The 10,254-nt window shown below is 45.6% G+C and overlaps 2 long non-coding RNA genes across 3 annotated transcripts; one reads left to right on the top strand and one right to left on the bottom strand.

The window, feature by feature from the left end:
* The first annotated feature begins 805 nt into the window (after nt 1-805).
* Nucleotides 806-9,800, top strand: LOC143443648 (uncharacterized). Of its 2 annotated transcripts, XR_013112799.1 has the most exons (4): nt 806-843; nt 6,232-6,426; nt 6,592-7,552; nt 8,493-9,800. It is a non-coding gene; the product is annotated as an uncharacterized LOC143443648 (long non-coding RNA). The 2 variants fall into 2 exon arrangements; XR_013112798.1 differs by having other exon boundaries at nt 6,232-7,552.
* Nucleotides 3,396-6,679, bottom strand: LOC143443649 (uncharacterized). The gene is made up of 3 exons (XR_013112800.1): nt 6,549-6,679; nt 4,600-4,774; nt 3,396-4,202 (listed from the first exon to the last, which is right to left on the bottom strand). It is a non-coding gene; the product is annotated as an uncharacterized LOC143443649 (long non-coding RNA).
* Nucleotides 9,801-10,254: the final 454 nt, after the last annotated feature.

Raw genomic sequence — 10,254 nt, 5'->3', positions numbered from 1 at the left:
TTTTGAGCACCAAATACTTCCAAGAATCTTCTTAATTTTAGATGTTGGTTTTAATCCTGTTTGGGCTGTTGCAACTACCATTTCAGGGGTGACAATTATGTCCTCTCCCTTCCCTCAGAAATACTTGCTGCTCCAGTCACATGGAGCCTTAGAGTAATCACGCCTCAGCTGAAGAAGGGTGGTGCTCCCCATCCGAACCTGCAATGTCCCTAATCTAAGCAGTGTAACTAAGAACCGAGCCTCTACCTGTCCCTGACTGCCTTAGGGTTGGAGCCAGGAGGGTAAATTATCAGTGGAGAACTATGTGCACTATGCTGTGAGCTCTTGTCAAGGAGTGAGTCCTCAGTGCTTTGATGCCTATAAATGAATCACACACCATTGGACAGAACTTATTGTTAAGGCAGATAGGGTCACTCCCATCTTCCTGTTCTCTTATGAAATGTCCATGTCAGGACTGGTCATCTCCCCATCTCACAGTTAAAGAAAACAGCCAGAGAAGCTGTGTGTCTTGCCTACAGTAAACTTCCTTTACCCCAGCAAAGGGTTGCCTCAGTTCCTCACACCTGAAGAGAACACTGAACACTGAGAGTTGGTCAATCTGATTCTGGGTGTCTGTGCTGTGGACATGCTCACATGTCTTGATGTATGGACCAGTAGAACTGGAAACTGGTTTTTATTTTCACATCTGGAACTGACACCTACCTATTAACCCCTCCTCCAGAAGCCGCCCAGCCCTGACAGGGGAATGGAACCATGCCCTGGACTGGGTTATGTAAGTGGAGGCTAGGCTGCTGCCAACTGTCTGGGCAGAGAGGGTGGAGATGGGCCTCTAGCCTCCTGAGGGTGAGTGTGGGCACAGGAATGTGGTGAGGCCACTTTGAGCTAGGTAGCATGGGCCTTTGCCTTGGAACAACCTCTGGACAGGTTCAAACCAGTTTTCGGCTTAGCCTATACTTCAAAGGGGTGGGCATTACATTTTTTACCCCACTGTAAGTAGCTGTCCCACCAGAAGGAAGCTAGTGGGTCAGACAGGAGGCAGTAGGGAAGCCCTGTGTGTGCCAAAAGAATTTCTGCTCAGGCCTAGAGGTTGCTTATGCTCCTCTGAGCACAGGTCCCTGATATCACCTCTCAGGCCCAAGGACACCGTAGAGCCTTTGTTGGGCATGTTTCAGATACTTGTTTTCTTTAGCTCCGTTCTCTTCTCTTGAATCTGCCCTTGCTCTTTCACATATTCTTAACCCAGCAGCCAAAGTAAGGTTCTAAAATAGCATACCTGCAAGTCACTCTGGCTGTAGGCTTCCACTGTACATCATATTCAAATTCTAGGCATGAGCAACAAGGCGCACGGTTGGCCTTTCTTTGTTTCTTGATAGTTAGGCAAGCCAAGCTGAAGTTCCTGGCAAGGACCCTGTGTTACCTTGCCTCAGACCTTTGCACCTGCCCTTCCCACTGCCTCCTACCTCCAGGCCCTTTCTACTCTTTGTTTCCACTTGTATTATTCCAGTCCCAGCGTGGGATGGATGGTCCCCGTGACTTTTTCAGAGCTCTCTACCCACATGCTGCATCCCACGTTAGGTCCTTATGTGTGCTCTCCATGTTCCACATGACGCCTTTACTGATTCGTCAGAAGTGTAAGAAGTGGTTGTTATTTACATGATGTCAGTCCCATAGTGTGCTATAATGACTGCTCCCCAAAGACCAAAGCTCACTGCAAATCTACTCTGAGTGAGTTAGGTCCTGTTGAGGATCCAGGACTCAGAGTCAGCAAAGACTTTCTGGGTACTTCTTTGTGCCCAACATGCTGTATTTTCATATATGATCTTAATGAGTTTGTGTAATTTCTATGTACTTCATGCTAGAGTTTGGCATTCTAGGGCTAGAGTTTCTTCTCCTTCTACTATTACTTCTTTTTCTTCTTCTTTTTCTCCTTCTTCTTCTTCTTTTTCTTCTTCTTTTTCTCCTTCTCCTCCTCTTCCTCTTCCTCCTCCTCCTCTTCCTCTTCCTCCTCCTCCTCCTCTTCCTCCTCCTCCTCCTCTTCCTCCTCCTCCTCCTCCTCCTCCTCCTCCTCCTCCTTCTTCTTCTTCTTCTTCTTCTTCTTTCCTCCTCCTCCTCCTCTTCCTCCTCCTTCCTTTCTCTCTCTCTCTCTCTCTCTCTCTCTCTCTCTCTCTCTTTCTTTCTTTCTTTCTTTCTTTCTTTCTGTGTGTATAATATATATATATATTATTTGAGAATTTCATTCCCTGTTTTATGGTCACATATCCCCCTCCTCTAACTACTTGCAGATTCACTCCCTGTCCTACCCACTCAGCTTTATGTCATCATTTTTAAAGCTACTGAGTTCAATTATGCTGTCTATATATTCCTGGGTGTATGGCCATCCACTGAAGAACCCTTAAAGAAAAATGAATTTTTCCTCTCCTGTCAACTACTAATTACCAATAACTCCTTATCCAGGGCTAGGATTTGGTAGCCATCTCCCTGCTCCCTTCCATTTGAGATTTTGTCTTGTTAGCTTGTACAGGTCCTGTATATGAGGTCACACCTGCTGTGAGTTCTTACGTGTACCTGCCCTGTTGCATCCAGAAAATACTGTTCCACTGTAGTCATCAACCGTCTCTGGCTTTTATACTCTTTCTCCATCCGTACCACACCCACTCCGTATGTTACGATTTTGAAGACTAAATGAGCTCATACATTTTGAAAACACAGGCCTGGCCCATTGTATGTGTTCAGCAAATGTTTCACTCAAAGGACAAAGCAATATTCTGATGAAGTTGAATGATTCTTTTGTAGCTGAGAAACATGGCGTCTCCTAACTCATAGTGGATGTTAGAGCAAGGATTTGGTTTCAGATCTAGAGGCGTGACTTCAAACCAAGTTCTGGCTTCCCACCCAGTTCTCCTGGCCCACCAGGGAACTCAAGAAAGCAAGGGACTTTGGTTTGCCTTTAGGGACCATTCAGGAAAGGGGATAAGAGATAATGACCCAAGAAAGCATAAAGGCATGGTTTTGTGCTGCAGATGTTAGCGTAGACAGTAAGTGAACTGGAAATCTCTGAGGAGAGAGATTCCCCAGAGCAAGAAAGGAAGCCTCTGGCTAGAGAGCCAGGAAAAGGCATCCAGAGATGACTGAAGAGAGTGGATCAGAACGAGCCCTCAGAAAGAGAGCGCTCCTACCAGCATCGTGTGTTCTGAAGAGCAGGTGGGGGAGACTGAAGGGCAAAGGGAGGGCCTTGCATGGCAGACAGAGATGCCACTGGACTTGGCATTGGGTCCAATTGGCATCCAAGTCCTGCCAACTTTCTTTAAATTAAAAGGTACACTGACTACGTACACAGTTAGTGGGAAACTGTGTAGCAGCAGGTGCAGTAGTTTTGAGTCTAGAAAGGCTTTGGGACTAAGTTGAGTGTGTCTATCTCTGGGGCCTGGCTCCAGAGACAGTGTGGTGGGCATATTGAGGTGGCACTACTCAAATTAATTACCAGGGAGGTCAGCGCCAATGTAGGGTCAAGCATGGAAGGAGTATCATGCTTGGAGCCACATGGAGTGCTGACTTCAAAGCTAAGTCCCTGGGTGGGTGCCTGGTGAGCTGGGCTCTGATCCTGGAAACATTGCTTTGGGTTGTTGCCCGGGACTGTTTTCCTTTTTTTCATTTGAAAAGTCATTGAAATCCCATCTTCCCTGCCTTCCAGGCCCCAGAAAGACGGACAAGGCTTGTTTGATTACAGAGGAATACTGGGCCAGAGGAAAAGGTGGCTGCTTGTCCAAGAGTACAACAGTGGCAGGCATCTTGATCCATGATTGACTCAGAGGGCAGGTGGCCCTTGCTCAGTTGGGATTTGATGTACGCACTTGCTGAGCCACCGCCCTGCACTTGTGCCAGCTATTACCCACTCCTCCTTCTGACTGTGACATTTCTAATTAGTGATTAACTAATAATTACCAGTTTATGATGGCCAGGACGCCTGACAGTCAAGTCAGTCTGTGACAATGTCGCTGAGGAAGCTGGGGCTGGAAGACTCTTCTGCTTCATGGATCTTCCATTTTTCTTGCTTGGGAAGTTAATATTTCATCTACATTTCTGTAAAATCCTCTGGAAATAATCCAAGTTTTGTCTCAGCTCAGGCAAGTGCTGTTGGTGCTAGTAGGGTATCTACCACGTGGCCTGGATCCTGGTTTCAGATAACAGAGGTTCCCGGAGAACTAAAAGGCAGAGATCAGGCATGGAGTGAGAGTATCCCAAGGCAGGCCAGGTGATGGACCAGGATTGCTCACTTTGCTAGTCTGAGGTCTTTCCATATGCCTCCTATGCTTGCTCGGCTATGCCTCTGGGTGCTTGATTTAGTTATGGGCAGCAGCCCATGAAGCCAGCCATAGTGGACTGCTGACTTTTCTTGTGTGTTGATGAGGCCTTTCTTCTCTCAGGAAATACAAGGCCTCATCTTCTCTCTAGGTTGGGCATGTCAGCTCATCCAATCTGTATAGCCCTGCCATCAGACCCCATCCTCCTGTGAGCAGCTTGCCATGGCCTCTCCTCATCTACAGGATTGGAGCCAGGAAGATGCTCACCTTTTTCACATGTTCTGGGAGAAGCACCTACCTCTGGCCCAGCCCTCTGAGAGCCCTCTTTATCTTCATGTTTCCTCAGCCGAGGAAGAAAACAGCAAGAATCCTTGCTTGTCACCTGAATTGTCTTCTCCTTGCCCCAGTGTTCAGAGCTCATTGTTCTTCTCCCATCAGCTGCATGGGTGGCTTCTGGTTGAGTCCTGGTGCTTCTGTTTCCAGAAAGGAGGACAATTGTGTGTCAGAAAGTACTGGATCAACAAGTGGACAATGGGGACGCTAAAGGGATTGAGAAGACATTTCTGTGTTCTCAGATAACTTCATTTGTGGTGTGTGTGTGTCCGTGTGTGTGTGTGTGTGTGTGTGTGTGTGTGTGTGTGTCTGTATGTGTGTATGTGTGTAGGTTGATGTCAGCTTGGAGTGGGAATTCCAAAGCTCTCATGGACTAGGACACTCAGGAGAACTGGCCCCACTGGCCCAACAACCCTGCCCGATTCCTTTATCTGCTTCCTCTACAGTTCTGCATGCAGGCCTCCACACCCATTTTCTGAAGCATGTTGCCCTTATCACTGCTATCCTCTTGGGTCCCTCCTACCCTCTTGCTTGAAGAGGTTATGAGCTTAAACAACAGACTCACCCAGGAAGTGTTGTTCAGAGAAAAATGGGTAGTTGGAATGCTGGTTCAGGGACTCATCTAGGAAAGGGCTTGGTGCAAATGTGTGCTGTATGTATATGTGTGTGTGTGGTGTGTGTGGTCTATGTGTGATATGTAATTTGTGTATAGTATATGTAGTATGTGTGGTGTAGGATGTGATGTGTGAATGATATATAGTGTAGTATGATATATATGTGTGGTACGTGTATGTGTATATGTGTGTATGTGTGTGTGTGGTGTTTGTATATGTGTGTGGCATATGTACTATATTGTGATGTGTGATTTGTGTGTACTGTATATGCATGTGTGTGTATGGTGTTTGTATGTGTGTGTGTATGTGTGGTATATGCATTATATTGTGATGTATGATTTGTATATAATGTATATAGTATGTGTGGTATAGGATGTAATATATGTATGATATATGCTATAGTATGATGTATGTGTGTGGTATGTATGTGTTTGGTGAGTATGTAGTGTGTGTGTGTGTGGTGTGTGTATTTGTGTGTGTATGTGTGTGGTGTGTATGTGTGAAGTGTGTGTGGTATATGTAGTATATTGTGATGTGTGTAATATATGTGTATGTGTGTGGTGTGTTTGTATGTGTGTGCGTGGAACATGTAGTATATTGTGATGTATGTAGTATATGTGTATGTGTGTGGTGTGTTTGTATGTGTGTGCGTGGAACATGTAGTATATTGTGATGTGTGATTTGTGTGTGGTGTATGTAGTATGTGTGGTGTGTGTGGGATATGGTATGTGTATGGTATACAGTGTGGTATAATGTATGTGTGTGTGGTGTGGTGTGGTGTGGTATGGCTCAAGCTGCCAGATTAAAAACTGCTATGTAGTGTGAAGTCTTATCTGTGGAGATGAACAGACAGCAGATAAGACGCCAGAGTCCAACTGGCACCCCCATTATACAAGCACATTTTGTTAGAGGACAAGGACCCTTGCTTCACCATTGCCTCTTGGTCTTGTTTTTCTAAGCATACAGTCAATGCTTATTTGCAGAGATGATGAGTCTGTCCGCCGAGGTTCCTCTCGGAAGGTCTTCTGACACCTGAGCAGAATGCTGGTCCATTGTCATTTCCTGCTGGGACCCTATCCAGATAGATGTACGAGTCCTACCAGAGCCTCTACTTCGGTTTATGGCCTCAGAACCTAATATAAATCCAGATGTGAGTGGAGCTCCTGGGATGCCCACAGGTGAGGAGCTGATCACCTTTTCTTTCTCCTAAAGCGAAGCCTATTCCAGAATAGTTTTCCTTTTACCTACCAGGAAGACTTTCCCCTTCAAAACGGAGCTCAGTATCTTTGCTCCTACTCACACTCCTTTTATCTGCCGCCTGCCCTCTCTTCGTCACCCCTCAGGTCAGATGTCCCCACTGGGACTCCGTGTCCCACATCGGAATGCTCTCTGACGGCCAAACTTCACCCGAGACCTCCCCTCTTTGCACTTGTATCCAGAATGCAGTACACCCAGTTCTTTACATGTTTGCTCTACGCTGATTCTTGCCACACCTCTGCCAAGGACAGTGTTTGAAAGACCTGTGTGGAAGGACAAATTACGTCAGTGAAAGGAAGAAGCTATAACAGAGAAGGAAGAGTCCAGTCCGAAGGGTGCCTCTGTCAGGAGACTGCGCATGAGCGGCACTGCTAGTTTACACAGCTCAGCAGCCACCCCTTCAATAAGTTTGCCTCCACTGTAGTGTGCTTAGCAGGAGTCCCCCAAGCTGTTTCAGAAAGTGGGGGAGAGTTCTGAGTCTAGTAAGTCACCTGCCTTCCCCACGGTACTCCTTGGTTCTCATTTCTGAGAACTGAACTCCTGGGAGAGAATGTACGCTCAGCCTGTGGGACCTACAGTCTTGCTTGTAAGACTGGTTCTAACCGGCAGGACCTGTTAGCCCAAAGGACTCCATACTGGACTATTCTGATCTTCCTCAGCGCCCTGGATTGTCACTACACACGAAACTCCAATTCAGCCTAAGTGTAGTTCAGCTCCTTTCACCTCTGCCCTAGGTAACGTCCAGCTTCCCGTATCGTGGACGACAGACAGTAGGGAACGGAGGCAGAGTGCTCCACATTCCAGGCCCTTGACCAAGTAGATCTTCACCATGTGACCCTAATAGCATGCCTGACTACCCTGCAAGTGCACGAGGTGTATTTCCACACACATTTCCTTTAAGCACTGACAGGAAGCTGGAGGGTGGTCTTACACATTCCGGAACTACAGAAAGAGAACAACAGATTCACTTCAAGACTTGAAGCTAATCTGACAGCTGTTTAGAGCATTTGTCTTCTGATGAAGATGCACTGTGGTAACTATAGGATGGTGAGTGAGGGGCCTCTTTCAGAGCACCTGAAAGGGACGAGTGGCCCAGAACATCTATACAGAACTTGTAATGAAGAATACAAAGGTCACCCTACTGTCTCCATGGTCTTCTTGGTCACTGACCCAAACTATTTCTCCTTCCTATTCGCCATGATATTTCTAAGCCCGTCTTTTACCAAGCTCTTCACACTATGCTCTATTTATGAATTTGTTATTTCTGTGTCAGAGACAGAGGGACAACCTGTGGAAGTTAGCTCTCACCTTCTTCCAAGTGAGTCCCGGAGCCTGGCAGCAAGAGCCTTCATCTGCTAAACCATCTAGTATTAGTGTTCTCTGTCTCTGTCTCTCTGTCTCTCTCTGTCTCTCTCTGTCTCTCTCTATCTCTCTCTGTCTCTGTCTGTCTGTCTGTCTGTCTGTCTCTCTCTCTCTCTCTCTCTCTCTCTCTGTGTGTGTGTGTGTGTGTGTGTGTGTGTGTGTGTGTGTGTTACTGAGGATTAAACCTAGGGCCTTGTAGATGTTAAGCAAATTCTGTACCACTGAGCTAATCACTTCCTTCCTCCCTCCCTTCCTTCCTTCCTTCCTTCCTTCCTTCCTTCCTTCCTTCCTTCCTTCCTTCCCTCCTTCTTTCTCTCTCTCCCTCCCCCTTCTCTTTCTATATTTCTGTCTGTTTGTTTATTATTTTGAGACAGTCTCACTAAGCTGCCCAAACTCATCTTAAATTCATTCTGTAGCCCAGGCTGGACTTGAACTTGTGATCCTTCTGCCTAAACCTTCTAAGTAGCTTAGATACCAGACCTATTGTCACACCTGATGTCTCTGCCTTATCCTCACTTTCAGCAGCTCATGGGCTTTTCAAGTTAAAGGGGAAAATGCAATCCGTGAGGAGGAAGACCCTTTGTTTCCTGCTCTTTCCTGACAGTATTCCCTTTTCTGTCCACAGGCTCTCTCACCCAGACCTGGAGGAGAAGTGTCAACCTTTCCCAAGATCCCATTCTTCCTTACTAGGCTGTGTCTCATCTGCTTTCATTCAAGAGCCTCCTTCGGACCACTTTCCCCATATTTCTTACTCTTTTCTCAACTGACACTTTCCTTCTAGCACGTGATCAAGTCCAAATCTATTTGTTTTTAAAGTAAAGGACAGAAAGCTTCCTGGACTCTTGGTTAGTACTGGTCACATTCCCTGGCTCTCTCTCTCTCTTTCTAGCTAAGTTTAATGCTATACTCCCCGAGCTAACTGTCCATGTTCATCTCTTCATTGAGCTGAGCTTGGTAGAATACAGAGCCATCTTAGTGTTTAGGGACCAAGGTCAGGAGGGGTGTGAATTCTAGGCTTGGCCAGGCTATATAGCAACACTTGGCCTCAAAATAAACAAACCAGGGGTTGGAGAGATAGCTCATCGGTTAAGAACACTGAATTCTCTTCTGAAAGACCCAGGTTCAATTCCCAGTACCCACATGGCAGCTCACAACTGTCTATAACTTCACAATCTGACATGCTCACACAGATATACAAGAAGGCAAAATACCAATGCACATAAGATAAAAAAATAAATCATAAATAAAACAAACAAACAAAAACCCAAACAAACCAAATTAATTTCCACTGAAACAGCCTGTGCTGAGATTATTAGGGACTTCTTACCCGACCTCCATCCCTGCCAGCCCAAAATGGTTTAGCTGTATTTCATGGTTCTACAGCATTTTCAGTACTGGCCACATCCTCTTTTAGAATGTTCCAGAGAACACCTTCATCTAGTCATTAAACAAATATTTGCTGAATACTTGTCCTGTGCCAAGAATCCTTCTGCAAGGTGTACAAAGTCTTTGTTTTTACATTATTTATATTGGGTTTATAAAAAGAGGAAGTAAATAAAAGGAATCAATAAACAAGGAGAGAGCGATAAGACTGTGGCGAGTGCCACACAGGCGATACAATGAAAGCAAAGACTGGGGTCACCTTCAGAAGACCCAACAAAGGCTTTCTGAAGGTTTGCAATGTAACCGGAGCCCTGAAGAGCCTCATAGCCAATCCTGGCTATTTACCTTGAGAGAAAAGATTTGAGTGGATGGTTGGCAGCTGACATTCATCCTAAAGCCAGGTTCAGAACTAAATGTTTTAGTTAGGATAGACGACAGAGGTTCTGGTTAGTCAACAAAATGATGGACTGGGTATTAGGACTATCTTGTACCTCACTGGTACAAATCGGCATAATTATGCTCTAATTGTATTTTGAGAGAAAAGTTTTATTTTAACAGGAAGGGTGATGTGTAGGAGGAGCTCAGGTAGGAGGAGTACTGAGAGGAAGAGAAGGAGTAAGAAGAGGAGGAGAAAAAGGAGAGGAGAAGCTAGGTGATGAAAGAGAGAAAGAGAGAGGAGACAGGGAGGCAGATGTTCATGTATCTCCACCAGTCAAAGATAGTTGATATATCTAGGTTGGGTAGTGGGTTACACCTCTGATTGAGCAATACCAAACTTATAAAGCCTATGATTAACATTTTTTAAAAAAATGTATAAATGAAAAAGGAAAAGGGGGCATGGGATAGAGGTTTCTAAGGGGGGAATGGGGAAAGGGGATGGCATCTAAAGTGTAAATAAAATATCTAATAAAAAAAGAGCACTTTTTACTCTTACAGAGGACACTAGTTCAATTCTAAGAATCCACATCAGCTGGCTCACAGCTGTGTGTTTTAGGGCCTTTTCT

This window comes from Arvicanthis niloticus, chromosome 10, assembly GCF_011762505.2.
Source record: "Arvicanthis niloticus isolate mArvNil1 chromosome 10, mArvNil1.pat.X, whole genome shotgun sequence".
Classification (NCBI taxonomy): Eukaryota; Metazoa; Chordata; class Mammalia; order Rodentia; family Muridae; genus Arvicanthis; species Arvicanthis niloticus.
This window is presented reverse-complemented; position numbering and strand designations above follow the sequence as displayed.